Genomic DNA, 22,778 nt, shown 5'->3' with positions numbered 1-22,778 from the left:
CCACCACAAACTAATGACATGCTTTGAATTGGGCACAAACAGGATATCCAGAGAATGAGCACAATTTCTCAATTCTTTCTTTAGTCCTTGAATTCATTCATTCATTCATTCATTCATTCAGTGTGAATTGTCAAAGTGAATGTGAGGGGTTTGTATAAAGGAAACTTTATCTCTTCTGAAGCTCACTAGCTTTTTAAGTCACAGACACATACAAATGGTGCTTTGAAAACTTTTGCTAAATTATACACATGAACATAACAATCTAGGAAGCAAGCTCCCAAAAACCTGCAATGATGAGGCTAGTTACAAACATAAATTGGGCCTTACAGAGCATGCTGAATAGGCAATTATTTCCTACCTGTTCTATTTCCTCAAGTTCAAGGTAGACCAAAAGACATTCCTTGTATAAGTCTCCATGACTAATTTTTCCTTAATCAAATCAGGACTGCAAATGTCCTTTTCTAATAGCACAGGACCAGAGAACATGATTTTCATTATAGAAAGGACTGTGTATACAAGAGGATATTTTAGAAATCTGGGCCAAATGGTATTTTAAGACATTAGGAGCTAGTAAGAATTTGTGTTATGTTTAACTGCATATTACAGTAAAACAAAATCTTTAAGATGTAGGAATATAAATAGTTGATTGCTGCTAGTTAATTATGGCTTAGGCTATCAGACTGATTTTAAAAATCACATCTTTAGAAACTGCTTTTTCTATGATTGTTAGCATTTTGAGGGAATGAAGGGCTACTTTAAGAAGCTGCAACGTATAGATCTTATTCTCATGAAAATGTAAGTGGGCATAAATTTTTGCATACAGATTCATGAGCATACCCCAGGGCAGTTCCACAGATAGCAGTTTAAGATTCCAAGAAAACTTGGAAGAAGAAAAAAAAACAAACTAAAGATACCATGACACACCCATGGCTGTCCTGAAAAAAAGTCTGACAATACCAAATGGCAGCAAGGATATGGAAAAACTATAATTCTCATACACTTTGGGAAATTATTTGGCAGTTTCTTAAAAAGTTACACATGCATCTGTACTGTGACCAGCAATGTCACTCTGAGGTATTTGCCCAAAAGAAGTGAAAAACATGTGTCTGCTCAAGGTCTTGTATAAGACTTTCCTTAGCCTTATTCTTAACAGCCAAAAGCTAGAAACAATTCAAATGGCCATTAATAGGAATATAAATAAATTGTGGCATATTTATACAATGGAATTATATGCAGAAAACAATAAAATAATGTGCTACTTACATCTGCCATAATATATAGCTAAATTTCAAAAACATTATGCTGAATGGAAGAAGCCAAGCACAAGAAAGTATGAAGTTCTACAACAGGCGAAATGAGCATACTTCAGTAGAAATCAGAACAATAGCTGCCTCTGAAGGGTGTGATAGACTAGAAGAAGCCTCATGGGATTTTTCTGGCATGCTAGAAATTTTCTACGTCTTGATAGAAGTATGGATTACACAGGTGTATCCACTTGTCAAAATTCGTTGAACTGTGTACTTAATATCTATGTGTTTTGCTTTTTATAAAATATGTCAATAAAACATTTTGTAGAAAACAGATAAATTGGAAATCTATAAGTATCAGTATAGTAAGAGAATTTAGATTTTTACCTATATATTCAAGCAAGTATTAATATAATTACCGGAAGAGATCGAGTTGCTTCTTTAAATCGTATAGACATTACATATGAATGTGAAGCTGTAGATAGAAAGGATGACACCTCTAGAAGAAATATGACTTTGTACTTTTATACGGCTTATTTAGCATTTTTCCTACATCTTTTGTTTGAGTCTCATGGAAACTCTGTGAGAAGCAAGTATGATTGCTACCCCCTTATTGTGCAGATGAGGAAACTGAGGGTTCCACCGAGGCCACAGAGTCCATTTGTGGCAGAACTAAGACCAGAACCCTTATTGTCTTCTTTTTTTTTAAGTTTATTAATTTATTTTTGGAGAGAGACAGAGACAGCATGAGTGTGGGAGGGGCAGAGAGAGAGGGGGAGAGAGAATCCCAAGCAGGCTCCTTACTACCATTGCAGAGCCCCACACAGGGCTCGAACTCACGAAGCTGTGAGATCATGACCTGAGATGAAATCGAGCCAGACACTTCACTGACTGAGCCACCCAGGTGCCCTAGAACCCTTATTTTCTAAAGGAAGTTTAGTGCTTATTTTACCTCTATTCCTTTAGAGAAAGGAAAATTACAATAGCCAGAGAAATATATAAGATTAGATTCCAGAACATGAATTTTATTTAGTGAATTAAAAATCCAAAGTATCTGATACATACCCTTTAGAGCCTCTAGAGCCCTCCTGTATTTAGGTCTCAATAATACTTTGCTCACTGGAAAAGCATGGCTGGACCATACCAATAACACTCTGGGTTAGTTTGAGCTTCTCTGTTACTCAGCATCAAGCTTCAGTAGTAATTTTAAGGATACATGTAATTAAGAGCATGGGCAAAGCCAGGAGAGGTCCAGGACATGGATGGTAGCTGCCCAGATCCTTTTGTCCTGCATCAGACATGTACTCTCTAGCCCAGAGCAATAATAGGGCCTCCAAAGAGATTTGTAGATTACCTCACACAACAAGGAGATTTTAGGTTTGAATCATCTCCATTTCATACCCAGATCATTATGTGACTGACATGAAATCCACCAAGGAGCCATGCCAATCCATAGACTCTAAATTAGTTTTCCATAAGCAATCCTAATCCAGGGTCATTCCTGCTTAAAGCATTCCATATGTGGATACTCTCCTCCTAGTCAATCTCAATTTATTTACCAGGAGACCAATTATCAGCATGTTTATCAGGAGATTACATCAGATCACTTGCTTTCTTTGTCTCCCAAAAGTGTCCTCCTGGTAGCAGGAGAGAAATAATTGTAGGCCAGCTGATTAATTTTCTCCTCCTCAGGACTGAAATCCAAGTGCTACCTCATGGACCACAATCTACCCCTGCCACACCTTAGTTCTCTGATTCTCTAACTATTAGGAGGCTTCTCTTGAGCAAACTGGAGGGCATGGAGCTAGTGAGGCACCTCTGAGCAGAGCCATCTCAAGGACCAGGTAATTGGGTCATGATGGTGGCAGTGATTTAGGGAATAGTGTGAAGAGGGAAAAAGTGCCGCCTAAACAAAGAAATTAAATATTGGGGTCCATTTATTGAAGGCTTACTACTACAAGGTTAGAAGGGAGTACCACCTTGGGGCACCTGGGTGGCTCAGTCAGTTAAGCATCCGACTTCAGCTCAGGTCATGATCTCACACCCTGTGAGTTCAAGCCCCGAGTCGGGCTCTGTGCTGACAGAGCCTGGAGCCTGTTTCAGATTCTGTGTCTCCCTCTCTCCCTGCCCCTCCCCTACTCATGCTCTGCCTCTCTCTGTCTCAAAAATAAATAAAAACAGGTAAAAAATGTTTTTAAATTAAAAAAAGAAGGGAGTATTACCTTGATTTTACTGATGTAGAGCTGAGGCTCAGAGAGGTTAACTAACTTGCCCAAGGTCACACAACAAGTGGGGGACAAAATCAAGATTTAAACACAAAATAGTTTGAGACCAAATTTCAACCTCAAAGTGCTCCCCATCCCCTTCTTCACCGTGCTTATGATGCTAGAGCTTGCAATCTGCAAACCACATTTTGGTTTTTCCAGCTGCTCATTGCTAGGCATTGCCACCAGGGACACTAGAGGAAGACTGCAAGGCTGATGGAGAGAGAAGGGATATGCTTTCCCCTGTTTACTTCCTGTTCCTAAAAGCGTCACACCAAAATTGCCTCTTCACCTCAACATTAGCAGGGTCCTCCTAGAGTAGCAGCTAAATCCAGTTTTTAGCTTCTCAGATGCTTGTAAAACCAGCCTCAGAAACCCCTGCAACAGCCAGCTCCTCCTCAAAGCTCTGAGTCCCAGACTCCAGGACCATTTTCTAAGTTTCCAAGTTTTAATAATTCTAACCTCTTCTATCTTTTCCCTCAAACCTAGGGGTGGTAGCTGCATCCTGCAATTGCTACCTCTCTGGTATCTCTGTATTCTCTTTTTGCTCTTTTCAATTATGTAGTTAACAATCCTTTAAATTCCCTCAGCTCAAATACCTAGTATGATGTCTATCATCTACCATACATTCTTGCTCTCCACTGCCCATTCATGTCTTCCATTTGTCTCCATATGGCAAAGTGGGTAGGAGTGTCCCTCTCGCTTACACATATCCTGCTTATGTTAGCTTTAACTTTAGTGGGGATGTAAGGGTCCTAGGAAGGAAACTGAAGTTTATGTAACTAGTGCCCTCTACACCTTTTCAGTCAAGTCCAAGCCAATGAGTATGCTTAATTTGATATATATTATTTTTTACCCCTTTACTGAAGTATAATTTATGGAAAATGAACTGCATCCCTTCAAGAGGTACAATTCGCATTTTGAGACATGTATGCGTCTGGAAACCATTGACACTTCAAGATACAGAACATTTCCTTCCCCTACCCAAGTTTTCCCCATCTGCCTTTTCAGTCAGTCCCTCCCTCTACTCAGACAATCAACCAACCAATTTACTTCTGTTGCTATAAATTCATTTTCATTTTCTAGGAGTTTATATCAAGGTAATCATATAATATGTAGTCTTTTTTCTCTGGCTTCTTTCACTCAATGTAATGATTTTGAGATTTATCCATGTTGTTGTATTTATCAGTCATTCAATTCTTTTTATTGCTGAAAAAAGCCAGTTGTATGAATGTACTATAGTTTGTTCATTCATTCAAATGTTGATTAACATTTGGGTAATTTCCAGTTTGGGGTTATCATGACTAAAGCCACTATGAATATTTATGTATAAATCTCTCTGTGGTAAATACGTAGGAGGGAAGATGTTACTTTTAAATTTAGATGTAACATACAAAAAGTGCACAAATCATAAATATACATATTGATCATTGCTTATATTCATATGCACCTGTGCAACACCATCCAGATTAAGATTTAGAACATTTTTAATACTTAGAAGGTGCCGCTTCCTAGTTAGCAGACTCCTGCAGAGATCGTCACTATTCTTTTTTTTTTTTAATGATTAATAGAAGATTTATTTAAACAATAATACATAAAGTCATCATTGCCAGACTTAATATGAAGTGTTAAATGTTCAATCCAATTTTCTTTCCTGGATCAGTTTTTCTTTCCTATCTCTGTCAGTTTTGAAAACATAATACCAGAAGAAGAGGGGCCCAATTCCAAACAGAGCTCCTAAGAATAAGGTCTTGGGAGTAGGTCTGTAATTCGGATAGATATTTGCTGATCTTGCATAGGTCCCACAATTCAAGGCAGGATCTTCGATGAGCCCTCGGCGGCTGGGGTCATTGTATTGAAGCAGGTACTCCCGTTTAAGTCGGGTTCTTGCGGTCAAACGCTTGGCTTGCGCCTTCCATAGATATGTTGTATTCGGCTGGGTCGAGGGTGGAGGATAGGGTGGCCAGGCGCGATGGCTGGTACTTGGGGAACGACATCTTGGCAATCCAGCACACAAGTGCCGATCATCACTATTCTGACTTCTGTCTCCATTGATTAGTTTTGCTTGTTTTGGGACATCATATAAAGGGAATTATAAAGTGTATATGCATCCTTTTGTGTCTGGCTTCTCTTGCTCAACAACTTCCTATGAGATTCACTCATGGTGTTCTGCGGGATTGGAGTCCATTCTTTTTACTGTAGTACCATTGCATTGTATAAATTGTGTACATTGCATTGTATAAATACACCACATTTACTTACCCATTCCCTTGTTGATGGACATAAGAGTTGTTCCCAGGTTTCTTTTCTTACAGCTACTATGGACATTCTTGCCCATGACTTTGGTGAACATATAATCGCATTTTTCTTGACCCAATAATGGAATTATGGGCCCACATAAAGGCCATGTTTAGCTTTTCACAGTGGTTTTATCTATTTACATACCTACCACCAATGTATGACAATTCCAATTACTTCATATCCTCATCAATACTTAGTATTGAAGGCCTTTTTAATTTTAGTCATTCTGGGAGATGTGCTGTGTGATCTCATTTTGGTTTTAATTTATATTTCCCTGATGAAAAACTATGTTGGGAACTTTTCATACACTTAATGGTCATTTGAATATACTCTTTGGTGAAGTATCTGTTCAAGGCTTTTTCCATTTTTAATTACATTGTCTTTTTATTATTGATTTGTAGGATTTTTTACATGTGCTGAATATAAACCTTTTGAAATATCTCCTTCTTGTCTGTGGCTTGCATTCTCACTTTTCAGTGTTTTTTTTTGTTTGTTTTTAAATTTTTTTTTCAACGTTTATTTATTTTTGGGACAGAGAGAGACAGAGCATGAACGGGGGAGGGGCAGAGAGAGAGGGAGACACAGAATCGGAAACAGGCTCCAGGCTCTGAGCCATCAGCCCAGAGCCCGACGCGGGGCTCGAACTCATGGACCGCGAGATGGTGACCTGGCTGAAGTCAGACGCTTAACCGACTGCGCCACCCAGGCGCCCCTTTCAGTGTTTTTGATGAATATAATTTTTCTTATTTTAATGAAGTCTAATTTATCAACCATAGCTTTCATGATAATTGCTATTTGTATCTTTACAAAATCTTTGCCTAACCCAAGGTTATTTAATACTAATTTAAGATAATTTACTTATGTGAAATTTCAGGGTTTCAGGGGCCAGGGTTTACATTTTGTGTAATGAATTTTAAATTTTGTGCCCTAGTAGACAGTACTGACATTCATGAGAGAGTGAGGGGGAGTCTCACAAAATAAGGAATAAGGATAGAGACAGAGTTCAAAAGAGAAGGAAAGGTATGAAGGGAGAAGGGGATGAGTGAAAAGACATGATGGAAAGAAACAGGAGGGAAAGAGAAAGAGGGTGAGGAAAACAAGGGACACCTCCCCAGCCTGAGCAAGGAGTGCTTTCAGGAATCTGAGGACTCAGGCCAGGAAGGGAAAAGCCAAGTAGGCAGACCAAAAGTCCCTCCTCCCGTCCTCCCAAGCCTTCCTTCCCTCTCTGTGCTCAGGCCAGCAAGCACTTACCCTTGAAAAGCATTTTTTTAAAGCACTGCCTGCAGGTCACCTGGGTAGCTCAATCTGTTAAGCATCCAACTCAATTTCGGCTCATGTCATGATCTCATGGTTTGTGAGTTCAAGCCCTATATCAGGCTCTGCACTGACTACAGAGCCTGCTTGGGATTCTGTCTCTCTCTCTCTCTCTCAAAAAAAAAAAAAATTTAAAACATTGGCTGATTTTATTATAAGAAATCTTTATTTCCCAAGATTAAAACACTGGCTGATTTTATTATAAGAAATCTTTATTTCCCAAGAACAAGCTAAGACATCACTAATTAACATGTACCTGAAGACACATCTAGGTTATCACCAATATCTAGAAGTTAACCCTGACAAAATGTGTAGTACTTGTAAATGTGGGTTTTAGAGCCACATAAACCTAGGTGCCATTACTTACCCACTCCTGTCCTTGGGTAAGTTAATCAGCTTCTGTGAAGCTCAGTTTCTTCATGTATTAAATAAGTATTCATTCATTCATTCATTCATCAAATAATTTGTTGAGCACCTGTTATGTGCCAGGGACTGTTTTAAGCACAGCGAGTTTATACACAAAGTGAAAAAATTCTTTACCCTCATGAAGCTTTCCTTCTAACAGGGAAAGCAGACACTAAACAAGATGAAATAGTATAATGCCTCATATGTTATATAGTGATAAGTAGGGAGTAATGAAAAGTGATAATATTCTGGGTGTATTTTGAAGGTAGAAGCAACATAATTTATTTCTGGACCCAGTGTGTAGTATAAAAGAGACATAAGGAATGTTAGGAGAAGTTAAGAAGGACACTAAGATTTGTGGCCTGAGCAATTGGAAGAATGGAGTTAACCATTACCCAAGATGGAGAAAATTGCAGGAGATACTGGATGAGCTCACTTTGGGGTACATTACATTTTAGATGCTCTTAGACATCCAGAAGATCTCAAGTTGGCAGTTGTATGTACAAGTTCAGAGAAGAAGCGCAGATACATTTGGAAGTCATCAATGAATTAATAGTATTCAGAGTCATAAAACTGGATGAGATCATCCAAAGAGTGATTATGAAGAAAGAATATATAAATGTTGTTCCATTCATAGGGTTGTTGGTGGTAATGTGTGTGTCATGTGTGAGTGTGTGTGTGTGTGTGTGTGTGTGTGTGTGTGTGTGTGGCGTATGTGTGTATGTGTGTGGTTTAGTTGGATTAATGCTAAGAGTTTTATTTATTGAGTTTTTTGTGTATGCCAGATAATAAGACAAGAGCTTAGATCCCTTAACTGATGTAATTTTCTAGGAAACAGGTGATAGCGTTTTTTCCACTTTTAAGGTTATTTTCTGAGGAAGTTTATATTTACCCAATGTCATAGGATTAGTAAGTGATAAAACCAAGATTTGAACCCAGAACCCATGTTCTTAACCTATATACTCTCTACCATGTTCTTAACCTATATACTCTATATAAAAATTTAATGTCTGTTGGTCTGTTGGTCATTCTAATACATGATAAGCACTTAATTAAATGCCTCTCCCCACCACTATATACCAGCTTGTACCTTGGACGATAACTGGTTTGACCATGGCTTTGAGATCCTCATTTTCAAATGTGCATATTAATAATCATAATGACTCCTCTACCCAACTAATAGAGCCATTATGAAGGCCAAATGAGGTAATGTCTAAAAACTGTGGATCACAGATGGCTCCATACTTGTTAGAGTGCATTATCACTATCACTTCAAAAGAAGCCTGAGTTTTGTGATTATGATAGAATCAGATCAATGAGTTCTGCTCATGAAATATGCACTCCAACTACACAGAAGTATTGTACTTTAGAGAAATGTTATTCTTTGAGATGTTTGACCTTGACTTGGGACTAATATTTCAACATCTGACTGCTCATAAACTGGAACATAAACTGAAATACTTACTTGCAGAAATAAAAATAGAAAATTCCCATGATGGCAAGAATTTTTTTAAATCAAGGCTTTGGATTTTTTTTTCAGTTATACTACTGGAATTTCTCAACATTCAATTATCTTTGTAAGTTTATGGACTAACATGCCTATTAGTTGGGTGAGAAGTATTTGTATCGCTCATTAGAAAATGTTTAGGAAACATTAGAAAATGTTTCTATACATATTCTCATAGCTGGAGGAAATTTGACCCAGTACTCAAAATTCCCAGTCTGTGCTTTTTAAGGAGTAAATAAACAGATGGACAAAGTTCTGACACACTGGCAAAACCTTTACATAATAGGCTTTTCAAATGCTCAGCCTAAATAGTTTTCTTCTCTTCATAGCATCTGCCTATAGATATGACAGAGTGTAAGACTCAAACAGGGAACCTCTCTGGTTATGGGTTACTTTCGTGACCACCAATCAGCAGAGTCTTGTCAGAAACTCCAGAAACTTTTCAGTCAAAACAATACAAGATAGAAAAAACAGAGCTACAATCAACTAAAATCTACTGACCTCTGATTATACACTGACCTTTGTACCCTATATTCTAAGGAGATTTAAAATTAAATAAATAGGGGCGCCTGGGTGGCGCAGTCGGTTAAGCGTCCGACTTCAGCCAGGTCACGATCTCGTGGTCCGTGAGTTCGAGCCCCGCGTCAGGCTCTGGGCTGATGGCTCAGAGCCTGGAGCCTGTTTCTGATTCTGTGTCTCCCTCTCTCTCTGCCCCTCCCCCGTTCATGCTCTGTCTCTCTCTGTCCCAAAAATAAATAAACGTTGGACAAAAAAAATTAAAAAAAAAAAAATAAAATTAAATTAAATTAAATAAATAAAAGTTTGCCCCCTCCTCTAGCAGCCACAATCTATGATCAAAACCACACATAGATGAAAAGCAATTTTAAATAATTATAAACAACATTTGAACAAAAATTGACAATATAAGAATGACCATGATTTTTAATATGTGAAGGGGACTCAAAACGAGGAAAAAGTATTAATGGAATGAGTCATCATGAAAGAGTTCATGGAGGTCGACTAGAGGTAGCTGTATCCATTTGAAACATTTTATTTCCTACCAGATAATTTATTATTTTCTTCAGCCATAGGTATTGGATGATCTTTAATAGTATTTAACTGCTCTGTGACTCAGTTTCCTCATACAGCAAACAGAAAAACCATGCTCTTCATCTCTTATATAATTCCCAGTGATATTTGGAAAACACCAAGAAGTATCTCTTTTTCTTATTGCAGGTATATTTGAGATAAAATGCAGATAAATTATATTATATGTCAAGGAAACTTATATCTATGATAATTAAAAGTTGACACAGTAAGCCAACTTATCTCTGCAGCCTAAACTTAAGGTAGATAAAAATAAAAATCTTATGACAAGGTAGATTCACACAGAATTGTGAATGAAGCTTACAGGTTTTTAAACATTTCAGTCAGCATTTTTAATGACCAGGAGTGGGATGTTGAGAAATAAATCAGTAAGGCGCTTTTGGCAAATGAATAAGTGTTTTTTGTCTTTCGTGGGGGATTTTTGAGAATTAAGTTTTTGAAAAATCAGGTCAAAATTAATTAACTCTATTGCCACCGAGAGCATCTGAACAATTTATTTTCCCTGTGTTAATTGGACACCAGAGATTTCTTTAGTCAATTCCTAAATAAAAGATGTACAAGGAATTCTTCCATCTAATTCAAACTCTGAGAACAGGCCCAGGAAATCTTTGTTAAATAAGTGAATCAGTAAATCAATCAATCATTAAAAATAGACATTTATATACTGAAAATGATCCTGCTCTTTTGGGAAGGAATGATCTGTAATTATTATTATATTTGTCAAGTATTTTTCTGTCTAAAGTTGAAGTTACAGGATTCTAGAATTCACTTTAAGGTAGTTACCTGGGTGCCAAGTTATCAAACAGAACTATGTAAAGTAAGCAAGCTCAAGACCTATCAATATTCTTTGTTCTACCCATAAACTGAAAACTATAGAAATTCCTGACAAGAAACAGGAATTTACCATGGGTTTTAACAAGTTGTTCCAGCTAAAACAGAACGAGACAAAAAGTTTGTGCTAGAGGCAGCTGAGAAGCAAGCAGAACTGATAAACCCCTTGGAATAGGGCTCACCACTAAAGTCCCCTCAAAGAGGTTCATATTCACAGGTGAGTAGATAAATAGAACCACACCTAATAACCTGCTGGTGAGTATAGTTCTGACACAATGGAAAGAAATGGACTTGAGATGAAGAAACTACTTCCAGGAGTCACTTCCACCTGTAGCTCAAGGCAGAGGAAAGAAGATACTATGCTACCTGGCTGAGGCTCAAGATAGTTCTGTGTGGGGAGGAAGGCCTATTGTAACAGGCTTCACAGACCAGTGCAACTTCTTCGAGGAGGCCAGGGCCAGAGAATGCAGGTCTAGGGTCTAAACCCAAGGCAGGTTCCTACTAAAGTTTGTTAAGGGAATTAAAATGTGCCCCCAACATAGTGGCAGCCTATGGGGGGAAGCCCTGGGTAGACAGACACCAATACCCAAAAGCTTACTTGAGAGCCCTTCTCAGCACCCTCAGATAAAGTTCAAACTCAGCATAACAAACACAAAAACCTCATGATCATTTCCTGAAAAACAGGTCTTTCACCTTTTATTGCTCCCTAACTCAGCAAGTGGCATGCCCATCTCTACAGTCTTCTAATTCAGAAAGCTAGGCCTCCCTCTCTCCCACCCTCCACATCCAAGTCTTCTTAAACATGGCCACTCCTCTCCATGTCCTCCATGATGTAGTTCAAGCCACTATCATTTTTATGTGTGTGCATTTATAAGTAGCCTTCTAAAGAATATCCCCTGAACCACTTTTGTCCCCTATAATCCACTCTGTACCCACAGCCAGAATGGGCATCTTTTCAAAATGCAAATCTGATCATGTCATACCACTTAGTCAAAACCCTCTAAAGGCTTCTCATTACTTTGGGGATAAAGAGGGAAACTCTTCAGGGCTCCTGGGTGGCTCAGTCAGTTAAGTGTCTGACTCTTGATTTCAGCTCAGGTCATGATCTCACAGTTCATGGGATCAAGCCCCACATTGGGCTCTGCACTGACAGCATGAAGCCTGCTTGGGATTCTCTTTCTCCCTCTCTCTCTGCCCCTCCCCTGTTTGCACGCTCTCTCTCTCAAAATAAACTTTAAAAAATCTATTCAGGGCATCTGGGTGTCTCAGTCAGTTCAATGTCAAACTTCATCTCAGGTCATGATCTCACAGCTCGTGAGTTGGAGCCCCATGTCAGGCTCTGTGCTGAGAGCTCACAGCCTGAAGCCTGCTTCGGATTCTGTGTCTCCCTCTCTCTCTCTGCCCCTCCTCCACTCACACTCTGTCTCTTTCTCTCAAAAATAAACAAACATGAAACAAATTTTTTTTAATCTGTTTAAAAAAAGAGGGAAACTCTTCAACACAGTCTATAAAGCCTGCAATGCTCTGGCTTCTGCCAACTTCTCCAGCCTTTTCTAGTTACACATTGTTCCTCAACAATTGAGCCACTGCTTCCTTCTCTCAAGCCTTTCACACTCACTAAATTCCATCTTACCAAAAGGCCTTTCCATCTTGGAATTCCATCTCATCCTTTCAAGCTTCAGCTCAAATGGCTTCTCCCCAAGAAAGCTTTCCTGACTTCCCTGGCCAGGTTAAGGCTCCCTTGTCTAGGTTCTCATTATATCAGGAGTCCTTCTCATGTAACTCTTCTCATGCCTACAATTTTACATTGACTCACCCAGTTTGTTTTATTACTACTAGTATTCTCCCTAGACTCCAAATTCCCAGAGTATCCAGTGAGAGACCGTTTTTGTCACCACTGGACCTCAAGCTCCCAGCAAATAGCAAATAGGCCACGTATTGCTTAAAACCTAAATGAATGAATGGCACATAAATGGAAGTCAAAAAGACCCAGAGACCATCTGAGTATCCATCTTCCTGTTTCTGGTCTCCTTTATGTGTGACCAAGAATAATTCTAAAACAAAGCGTATTTTGTTACAACTTGCTCCCCTAGCCCAAAACCCCTTGATGAATGAAGATTTGACTGTAAGAGGGTGAGGTTCTTGTTATAGTTCCATCAAGAGACAAGGCTTTGGTCACTGCCAAGCTAGCATCTTTAAATCTTGTTGATAAAATAAAGAATTTTGCACCCCGATGTTTATAGCAGCACTATTGACAATAGCCAAAGTATGGAAAGAGCCCACATGTCTATCAAAAGTTGAATGGATAAAGAAGATGTGATGTATACACACACACACACACACACACACATGCACGCACACACAGTAGAGTATTACTCAGCAATCAAAAAGAATGAAATCTTGCCAGGGTGCCTGGGAGGCTCAGTCAGTTGAGTGTCCGACTTTGGCTCAGGTCATGACCTCAGGGTTTGTGGGTTCAAGTCCCACATCAGGCTCTGTGATGACAGCTTAGAGCCTAGAGCCTGCTTCAGATTCTGTATCTTCCCCTCTCTCTCTGCCCATCCCCACTCACGGTGTGTGTCTCAAAAATGAATAAACGTTAATAAAATGTTTTTAATAAAAAAATGAAAGCAATCTTGCCATTTGCAACAATGTGGACGGAACTAGAATGTATTATGCTAAGCAAAATTAGTTAGAGAAAGATAAATATATGACTTCACTCATGGAATTTAAGATACAAAACAGATGAACATAAGGGAAGGGAAGCAAAAATAACACAAAAACAGGGAGGGGTACAAAACATGAGAGACTCTTAAATACAGAGAACAAACTGAGGGTTGCTGGAGGGGTTGTGGCTGGCAGATGGGCTAAATGGGCAAAGGGCATTAAGGAAGACACTTGTTTGGATGAGCACTGTGTGTTATACATAAGGGATGAATCACTGGATTCTACTCCTGAAATCATTATTGCACTATATGATAACTAACTTGGATGTAAATTTAAAAAAAAAAAAAGAATTTTTTTTACCTGTAATGTAAGTGCAACTTTAATGAAGGTCATTTTTGAAATGTGTAGAGTATAAAAATTGTTAAACCTAGGACAATGGAAAAATACTTTCATAATAATGTTTATCAAGGTTCTTTTTTTTTAAGTTTATTTATATTTGAGAAAGAGAGCACTAGTTGGGGAGGGGCAGAGAGAGGGAGACAGAGGATCCAAAGTGGGCTCTGCACACTCACAAACCATGAAATCATGATCTGAGCCAAACTGGATGCTTAACCAACTGGGGCAAACAGGTGCCCCTATTCATCAAGGTTCTGATTCAAGATGGTGACTTAGCCAGATCCTAAACTCACCTCTTCCCATTGACACCCCAAATTTACAGCTATCTACAGAAAAAAAATTCCTCCAAAAAACCCCTCTAGAAACTGTGAATAACCCTTTCATATTGAGCAAATGAGATGAAAACCACATTGAAGCAGGTAGAAGCCAAGACACAATCGCCATAAACCCTGCCCCCACAACCCAAAGGGAACTCAAAACCTGAAGAGGAAAGGGTTTGTACCCTACATCAGGTTCCCCAACTTTACAAATTTTTTTTTAATTTTTACATTTATTTATTTTTTGAGAGATAGAGAGGGAGGGAGACACAGAATCGGAAGCAGGCTCCAGGCTCTAAGCTGTCAGCACAGAGCCCAATGCAGGGCTCGAACCCACGAGAACCATGAGATCATGACCTGGGCCAAAGTCAGATGCTTAACCGACTGAGCCACCCAGGTGCCCCCAGGTACCCCAACTTTTAAGACTGACACCTGAAAGATGAGCCTCCAAACATCTGGCTTTGAAGACCAACAAGGCTTGTGTCCTTAAGACCCACAGGATGTGGTGAACTGAGGAACGTCTCTTACAGAGCCCACATGCAGACTCACCTACCCCAAGGCCCCACACAGAAGCAGCCCTTTGAAAAGTGCCCAGACTTTATGTGAAAGATTCATTTCCTAACTTTAAAGCACTGGGCAGGGGCCTGATAGGATACTCTCCAAGATCAGAGGCCAGTGGGCACTATCTTCATGTTCTCCCTCTGCCTTGCTAAAGCTAACAGGCACCTTCTTTTTTTTTTTCCCTTTCCTTCAGGGGCCACCTTTATGCTCCATCTGGTGGACCAATACCATATGTCCTCTTCCTCTGCCTTGGTAAAGCCAAGGGTCATCAGCTTTTTAAAAAAATTTCCTTTTCCCCTTTTTCTTTTTTTTTCCTTTCCTCCCCACCCCCAACTTTTTAGGTAGATGCCATCTTTGCACTCTCCTCCCATACTTCAGACTGCCAGTATCTTCAAGATATACACAACTGGGTCCCTGGGGTTTACATCTGGTGACCCAGCTTTTGCAGCTGCCACACAGGGGCTATCCCTTGATTGCCTGGCTCTGGAGGGCAGGGGGCTTACATTTCTGGGCCCCATGGGGCTTATACTCATGGGTCACACAGAATTGTAACCAATGAGGAAGGCACTCATAAACAGCTACCCGCCCAGGGCTGAGTAAGAGACAACAGACTAAGGAGCTCAATTTTTCTGTGAAAGAAGCCAATTGGCTCATCATCATAGCTGTAGCATGAAGGGCAGCTTTTAATTAAACACACATCTAAGGGCTGACTCTAAACTTTTCCTGAGATCTCTGAGGTCTCAGGTCACTTATAAAGCTAGTAGGAAGGTTAAAAGACAAAAGTACTAAAAATAACTATGATTACAATAATTAGTTAAGAGATACACAAGATAAAAATGTATAAAATGTGCCATCAAAAACAAAGCATGGTGGAGGGAGTAAAAATGTTGAGCTTTAGAATGGATCAAACTTAAGTTGTCATCAACTGAAGATAGACTGTCTATAAATAAGTTGCTATATATGAGCCACTTGGTAACCACAAAGCAAAAGCCTACAGTAAATACACAAAAGTTAAAGAGAAAGAAATAAAAGCATAACACTAAAGAAAATCATCAAACTATAAAAGGAGTAAGAAAAAAAGAAAGGCACAGAGAGAAACTACAAAAATAGCTAGAAAACAATTAACAAAATGGCAGTAAGCATACACCTATCAATAATTACTTTAATGTAAATGGACTCCATTCTCCAATCTAAAGACATAAAGTGGCTGAAATGATTTTAAAAAAAGACCCATCTGTATGCTGCCTATAAGAGACTCACTTCAGATGTAAGGACACACAGACTGAACGTGAAGTGATGGGGAAAGATATTACATGCAAAAGGAAACCAAAACAAAAGCTGGGGTAGCTATAATTACAGCAGACAAACAGATTTTGAAACAAAGAGTGTAATAAGGAGACAAAGAAGGGTATCACATAATGGTAAAGGGGTCAATCCAACATTTGTAAATATTTGTGCACCACCCATTAGAAACACCTAAATGCACAAAGGAAATATTAATAGAACTAAAGAGAGAAATAGCAATACAGTAGTAAGGGGCTTTAATACCCCATGCACATGAATGGATAGATCATACTGACAAAAGTCAATCAGAAATCATCAGCTTTTTTTTTAATGTTTTTTTCTTTATTTTTGAGAGAGTGCAAGCAGGGGAGAGGCAGAGAGAAGGAGATAGAGGATCCAAAGCAGGCTCTGTGCTGACAGAAGAGAGCCAGTTCTGGGCTCAAATTCATGAACTGTGAGATCCATGACCTGAGCTGAAGTCCAATGCTCGACCAACTGAGCCATCCAGGTGCCATGAAAACATCAGCTTTAAATGACACATTAGACCAGATGGACTTAACAAATATATACAGAACATTCCATCCAAAAACAGCAGAATGCACATTCTTCTCAAGTCCACATGGAACATTATCCAGAACAGATCCTATGTTAGGCTACAAAATAAATCTTAACAAATTTAAAAAGACTCACTTCAAGCATCTTTTCTGACAACATGGGTATGAAACTAGAAAACAATTTCCAGAAGAAAACAGGAAAATTCACAAATATGTATGGACTAAACAACATGCTATTATCAAACAACCAGTGGGTCAATGAAGAAATAAAAAGTGAAAGCAAAGAATACCTTGAGACAAACAAGAAGGGAAATACAACATGCTAGACTTATGGGACACAGAAAAAGCAGTTCTAGGAGGAAAGTTCATAGTGATCTGATGTACCTCAAGAAACAAGAAAAATCTCAAACAACCTAATTTTACACCTAAAATAACTAGAAAAAGAACAATGCCCAAAGTTAGTAGAAGGCAGGAAATAACAAAGACCAGGGCAGAAATAAATTAAATATATAGTAAAAGGACAATAGAAAAGATCAATAAAATCAAGACCTGTTTTTTGAAAAGATAAATTTACAAACCTTTAGCTAGACTCACCAAGAAATACAGAGAGCTGAAATAAACAAAATCAGAAATTAAAGAGGAATTTCCAACTGATACCACAGCAATACAAAGGATCACAAGAGACTACTACAAACATTTATATGCCAACAAATTGGACAATCTAGAAGAAATGGGTAAATTCCTAGAGACATACAACCTTCCAAGACTGAACCACAATAAACAGAAAAGCAGAATAGACCAAACTAGTAAGGAGATGGTATCAGTAATTTAAAAATTCCCTACAAACCAAAGTCCAGAACCAGACAGCTTCACTGGTAAATTCTATCAAACATTCAAAGAATAATGAACACCAATCCTTTTCAAATTCTTTCAAAAAAGAGGAGAGAAAACTTCCAAACTCATTTTATGAGGCATTACCTTGACATCAAAACGAGACAAAGACACCACAAGAAAGGAAAATTACAGGCCAATATCTCTGGTGAGCACAGATGCAAAAATCTTCAAAAAAATATTAGCCAACTGAATTCAAGAAAACTTTAAAAAGATCATATGTCATAATCAAGTGGGATTTATTCCAGAGATGCAAGGATGGTTCAACATCCACAAATCAATCAATGTGATACACATAATAAACAACATGAAAGATAAAAAATTATATAATCATCTCCATATAAGCAGAAAAAGCATCTGACAAAATTCAACATCCATTCTTTATAAAATATATCCATAAAATGAGTATAAAGGGAACATACCTCAACATAATAAAGACCATATATGAAAGGCTCACAGCTAACATCTACTCAAAAGCTGGAAGTTTTACCTCCGAGACCAGAAACAAGATAAGTATGTCCATTCTTGTCAGTTTTATTCAACATAGTACTGGAAGTCCTAGCAAGAAAAGGAAATAAAATGCATCCAAATTGGAAAAGAAGTAAAAGTGTTACTATCTGCATATGACATGATACTATATATATAAAACCCTAAAGAATCCACCAAAAAACTAGTAGAACTAATAAATGAATTCAGTAAAGCTGCAAGATACAAATAAATATACAGAAATCTGTTGCATTTCTATACACTAATAACAAACTATCAGAAACAGAAATTAAGAAAGCAATCCCATTTAAAATGGTATCAGAAAGAATAAAAAAACCTAAGAATAAATTTAACCAAGGAGGTGAAAGACCAGTAAACTGAAAACTATAAGACATGGATAAATGAAACTAAAATAAAGACATAAATGGAAAGATATCTCACGCCCATAGACTGAAATAATTAATATCGTCAATATGTCCATATGACCCAAAGCAAGCTACAGAGTAAATGCAATTCTTATCAAAATTCCAATGGCATTTTTCACATTTTCACAATGGCAATTACACAAATTCTAAAATATGTATGGAACCAACAAAATATCCTAAATATCCAAAGTAAGCTTGAGGAAAAAAGAGCAAATCCAGAAGAACAAAGCCATCATACTTCTTGATTTCAAACTATATTACAAATCTATAGTAATCAAAACAGTATGGTATTGACATTAAAACATTCACATACATCAATGAAACAGAATAAAGAACCCAGATATAAACTCATGCATACATAGTCAACTAATTTATGACAAAGGGCCAAGAATATGCAATGGGGAAAGGACAGTCTTTTTGATAAATAATGTGAGGAGAAGCACATTGTGGCATAGTCAGTTAAGCATCTGACTCTCAGTTTCAGCTCAGGCCATGATCTCATGACAGTGAGATCAAGCCCCACGTTAGGCTTCATACTGAGCATGGAGCCTACTTAAGATTCTCTCTCTCCCTCTCTCTCTGCCCCTTTCTCACTCATGCACATGTTCTCTCTCTCTCAAAATAAATAAACATTTTTTTAAAATAGCATGGGGAAAACTGGATGGCTACATGCAAAAGAATGACACTAGATCACTGTCTTACACCATTCACAAAAATTAATTCAAAGTAGATTAATTACTTAAATATAAGACCCAAAATCAAAAAGCTCCCAGAGGGGCGCCTGGGTGGCTCAGTAGGTTAAGTGTCCAACTTCAACTCAGGTCATGATCTCACAGTTCTTGGGTTCGAGCCCCACGTCGGGCTCTGTGCTGACGGCTCAGGAGCCTGGACCCTGCTTCGATTCTGTGTCTCCCTCTCTCTCTGCCCCTCCTCTGCTCACACTCTGTCTCTCTCTCTCTCAAAAATAAATAAACATTAAAAAAAATTTTTTTAACAAAAAGCTCCCAGAAAAAAATACGTGGTAAGCTCCTTGACATTGTTATTCGTGATTTTTTTTTTAATTTCACACCAGAAGCATAGGCAACAAAAACAAAAATAAACAAGTGGGACTTCATGAAACTGAAAAGTTTCTGCACAGCAAAGGAAATCATCAACAAACTGAAAAGGCAATCTACTGAATGAGAGATTATATTTGTGAATCACATATCTGAATAGGGGTTAATAAAATATATAAAAATATTTTTTAAAAACTCATACAACTCAATAGCAAAAAAACAATTTGATTAAAAAACAGGCAGAGGATCTGAATAGACACTTTTCCAGAGAAGACATACATGGCTTAGACATGAATGTAGACAGGATAAGAGGTACATGAAGACATGCTCAACATCACTAATAATCTGGGAAATGCAAATCAAACCCACAACAAGATATCACCTTAAACCTGTTAGAATGGCTAGTATCAAAAAGACAAGAAATGACAGTGTCAGAGAATATGTGGAGAAAAGGGAACTCCTGTACACTTTCTTTAGAAATGTAAATTGGTGGGGCACCTGGGTGGCTCAGTCAGTTAAGTGTCTGACTTTGGTTCAGGTCATAATCTCACAATTTGTAAGTTCAAACCCCGTATTGGGCTCTGTGCTGATAGCTCAGACCCTTAGCCTGCTTTGGTTTCTGTGTCTCCCTTTCTCTCTGCCCCTCTCCCACTCATGTTCTGTCTCTCTCTCTCTCAATCTCTCTGTCTCTCAAAAATGAATAAACATGTAAAAATTAAAAAAAAAGAAATGTAAATTGGTGCAGCCACTATGGAAAACAGCATGGATGTTCCTCAAAAAGTTAAAAATAGAACTGCTCAATGATCCAGCAATGGTACTACTACGTATTTACCCAAAGAATACAAAAACACTAATTTAAGGGATTCATGCAGCACGATATTTATAGCAGCATTGTCTACAATAGTAGATAGAATTTAGAATCACGATAATAAGAATACTAGCTAGGGTCGAAAATAGATTAGAATCTCTTTCTGAGGAGATAAAATAAGTAAAAGCTAGTCAGGATGAAATAAATGCTATAACTGAACTGCAATTTCAAGTGGATGACACAGCGGCAAGGAGGGATGAGGCAGAGCAGCAAATCAGCAGTATACAGGATTAATTTATGGAGAATAATGAAGCAAAAAGAAAAAAAGAGGGAGATTAAGGCAAAAGAGCACAATTTAAGAATTAGAAAAATCAGTGACTCATTAAAAAGAACAACATCAGAATTATAGGGGGTCCCAGAAGATGAAGAGAGAGAAATAGGGGTAGAAGGTTATGTGAGCAAATCATAGTGGAAAACTTTCCTAACCTGGGAAAAGACACAGACATCAAAATCTAGGAAGCACAGAGGACTCCCATTAGATTCAACAAAATCAACCATCAACAAGGCATATCACAAAATACTCAGGCAATGAGAGAATCATGAAAGCAGCAAAAGAACAAAAGTCCTTAAGCTACAAGGGAAGACAGATCAGGTTTGCATCAGACCTATCCACAGAAACATGGCAGGCTGGAAAGGAGTGGCAGGATATATTCAATGTGCTGAATCAGAAAAATATGCAGCCAAGAATTCTTTATCCACCAAGGCTATCATTCAAAATAGAAGGAGAGATTAAGAGTTTCCCAGACAAAAAGATATTTGCAAATGACATATAGGACAAAGGGCTAGTATCCAAAATCTATAAAGAGCTCACCAAACTCCACACCTGAAAAACAAATAATCCAGTGAAGAAATGGGCAGAAAACATGAATAGACACTTCTGTAAAGAAGACATCTGGATGGCCAACAGGCACATAAAAAGATGCTCAACGTCACTCCTCATCAGGGAAATACAAATCAAAACCACACTCAGATATCACCTCACGCCAGTCAGAGTGGCCAAAATGAACAAATCAGGAGACTATAGATGCTGGAGAGGATGTGGAGAAACAGGAACCCTCTTGCACTGTTGGTGGGAATGCAAACTGGTGCAGCTACTCTGGAAAACAGTGTGGAGGTTCCTCAAAAAATTAAAAATAGACCTACCCTATGACCCAGCAGTAGCACTGCTAGGAATTTACCCAAGGGATACAGGAGTACTGATGCATAGGGGCACTTGTACCTCAATGTTTATAGCAGCACTCTCAACAATAGCCAAATTATGGAAAGAGCCTAAATGTCCATCAACGGATGAATGGATAAAGAAATTGTGGTTTATATACACAATGGAGTACTACACGGCAATGAGAAAGAATGAAATATGGCCCTTTGTAGCAACGTGAATGGAACTGGAGAGTGTTATGCTAAGTGAAATAAGCCATACAGAGAAAGACGGATACCATATGTGTTCACTCTTATGTGGATCCTGAGAAACTGAACAGGAACCCATGGGGGAGGGGAAGGAAAAAAAAAAGAGGTTAGAGTGGGAGAGAGCCAAAGCATAAGAGACTGTTAAAAACTGAGAACAAACTGAGGGTTGATGGGGAGTGGGAGGGAGGGGAGGGTGGGTGATGGGTATTGAGGAGGGCACCTTTTGGGATGAGCACTGGGTGTTGTATGGAAACCAAATTGACAATAAATTTCATGTATTTAAAAAAAAAAGTTTCCCAGACAAAAAAAAGATTAAAGGAGTTTGTGACCACTAAACTAGCCCTGCATGAAATTTTAAGGGGGACTTTCTGAGGGGAGAAAAGATGGGGAAAAAAAAAGACCAAAAGCAACAAAGACTAGCAATGATGCTACCAGAAAATCCAATTCTACAATAAATTCTTATCTTTTGGTACTCACTCTAAACATCAATGGACTAAATGGTCCAATCAAAAGACATAGAGTAACAGAATGGATAAGAAAACAAGATCCATCTATATGCTGTTATAAGAGACCCATTTTAGACCTAAAGACACCTTCAGATTGAAAATAAGGGGATGGAGAATCATCTATCATGCTAATCATTGAGAAAAGAAAGCTGGAGTAGCCATACTTATATCAGATAATCTAGACATTAAAATAAAGACAAGAGATGAAGAAGGGCATTATATCATAATTAAGGGGTCTATCCACCAAGAAGACCTAACAATTGTAAACATTTACACTCCAAATGTGGAAGCACCCAAATATATAAATCAATTAATCACAAACAAAGAAACTCATTGATAATAACACCATAATAGTAGGGGACTTCAACACCCCATTTACAACAGT

At 38.3% G+C, this 22,778-nt stretch overlaps 1 long non-coding RNA gene and 1 pseudogene across 1 annotated transcript in view; both read right to left on the bottom strand.

Moving 5' to 3' along the window:
• Positions 1 to 22,778, bottom strand: part of LOC125174589 (uncharacterized) — a 252,712-nt gene that overhangs the window by 191,763 nt on the left and 38,171 nt on the right. The gene's annotated exons all lie outside the window — the stretch shown is intronic.
• Positions 5,127 to 5,508, bottom strand: LOC125174588 (NADH dehydrogenase [ubiquinone] 1 beta subcomplex subunit 4-like; annotated as a pseudogene).

This window comes from Prionailurus viverrinus, chromosome C2 (assembly GCF_022837055.1).
Source record: "Prionailurus viverrinus isolate Anna chromosome C2, UM_Priviv_1.0, whole genome shotgun sequence".
Lineage (NCBI taxonomy): Eukaryota > Metazoa > Chordata > Mammalia > Carnivora > Felidae > Prionailurus > Prionailurus viverrinus.
The sequence above is the reverse complement of the archived record's forward strand: the minus strand, read 5'-3'. Positions and strand labels throughout refer to the sequence as shown.